We start from the raw sequence: 1761 nt of genomic DNA, 5'->3' as shown, positions 1-1761 counted from the left end.
TTACAGTCCTTGGGTAGTTCTTCCAGAATAGTTTCCAGTTTTGATTCTTTGAATGGGGCTTTTGGTCCAACGTTCTGTTTGCTTTTAAGTATCTGCATCTGCCTCCCCTCTATCAGATGGGCTTCGCCCGAGACCACCACCTCGTGGTGCTCCACGGCTTGAGCTGCTCTAGGAGGGCGGGGGGTTATCATTTGAAGCCCTCTTTTTTGTCTGCCCACCGATCACGACCACTCGAGGAGAGGTCGCTTTGGGGGCTCTAATCATCTCAGGTGGGGCGGGGCCCTCTTGGAGGTGTAGCACTGGGTGAGTGACCGCGGCTCTCACAGGACTCTGTGCCGGGGCCTCCACTCGGATGGTCTGGCTCGTCCCGACCATGACCACAGCCAACTCTGTCCCTACCGCCTCTGCCCGGAGGGGCATCAGGAGAACGGGATGGCCGTCGCCGCCATAGGTACCATTTCTGGGTGGTAGTGTGTAATCTCTTGTACCACGAGAACTCTGCTCGAATGACTGTCTTTAGTGGAATATCCGTCACCTCTGGGGGACAAATGCAGCATGTCTGTGGGAGGGCAGGGGGCCTTCGTGGTGGCCCCCCAACCATTTCTTCCATGTGATTCAGAGGCTCTTCCTCACCTTCAATCCACTGCCGCTGCGCACTGGGCCTGAAGGAGCGGATCTCTGAGGACGGACAGAGCAGCCCTTGACGTCCTCTTCATCCTGGAAGTGATCCCCTGGGAGGACTCATGGAATAGCCACCATCATCCATATGCCCCCCGCTCCACCCCGCTCCACATGAAGGGAGTCCCCTGGTTCCTCCACTGCCTCCTCTTCCGCCTCGACCTCACAGGGGCCTCTGCTTCCAGGACACGATGAGGGTCCGCGTCTACCACTTTCAAATGCTGACCACAGTGGCTTGTTGGACCTGGGTGGCTTTTCCATCGAATGGCTTTCCATTCCTATCTCAGGCTGCGTCTTTCGCTGGGCTCTCAGATGCAACAAAGCAAACCCTCTGGATTGGCTTCTCTACCTTCCATTAGGAACACTTCCGCAAAATCCATATTTTCCAAATACCATGCCAAGGGTTTTCTCATGGGTTTCTGCATTGAGCTCGCTAAGGAAGAGCTTTCCAGGTCAATCAACTTCAATCATTTCCCTCCAGTGTTGAATTTGAACCAGGTGATCAGCATTCCAAGCCCCTGTGAGCCTGCGGACAGGTACTTTGTAGCTACTCAGTGTGGGACCCGGCTACTGGGCCCGAGAGGGGGAGAGGGAAGGTGGAGCAGTCCTGAGCAAGGAGGAGGTTCTAGATCTTTTTGAGAGCAGAAAGCCTCGCTTGGAACAGCTTGCATGCTTGTACTGCCGACCTTGTGGTAACAAACGATGTCACAATTCCTGAGAAGATAAAGGAAACACTGGCACTTCTCTGGGGAGAGCCTGTGAGAGAGATGACCAGCTGCTAAGGCGTGTGCGCGTGTGCGTGTGTGTGTGTATGGCAGAAATGGTGTGTTTAGGGGAAAAGAAGTCATTCAACAGTCAAAGAAAATTACACAGATTTTATTTACAGACTTCAAAAAATAACTCGAGGGTTTCACGTAGGAGATTGCTACTTTTTTAATGCCCTTTGTCAATACCAGGGGTTGTGGGGGGATAGAGTAGCACATCCCAAGAAAAGACAATTCCATAAGAAATTCAAAGGGCCAGATAAATAATTTGGAGAGGGCCCTAGACTCAGGGGTGGGCCCCAAAGAGCAGGGTCAAAAC

At 53.0% G+C, this 1761-nt stretch overlaps 1 pseudogene; it reads right to left on the bottom strand.

The window, feature by feature from the left end:
- Nucleotides 1-265: 265 nt before the first annotated feature.
- LOC142440481 (RNA-binding motif protein, X chromosome-like) lies at nucleotides 266-1149 on the bottom strand (annotated as a pseudogene).
- Between the last annotated feature and the right edge of the window lie 612 nt (nucleotides 1150-1761).

Source organism: Tenrec ecaudatus, chromosome 2 (assembly GCF_050624435.1).
Source record: "Tenrec ecaudatus isolate mTenEca1 chromosome 2, mTenEca1.hap1, whole genome shotgun sequence".
NCBI lineage: Eukaryota > Metazoa > Chordata > Mammalia > Afrosoricida > Tenrecidae > Tenrec > Tenrec ecaudatus.
The sequence above is the reverse complement of the archived record's forward strand: the minus strand, read 5'-3'. Positions and strand labels throughout refer to the sequence as shown.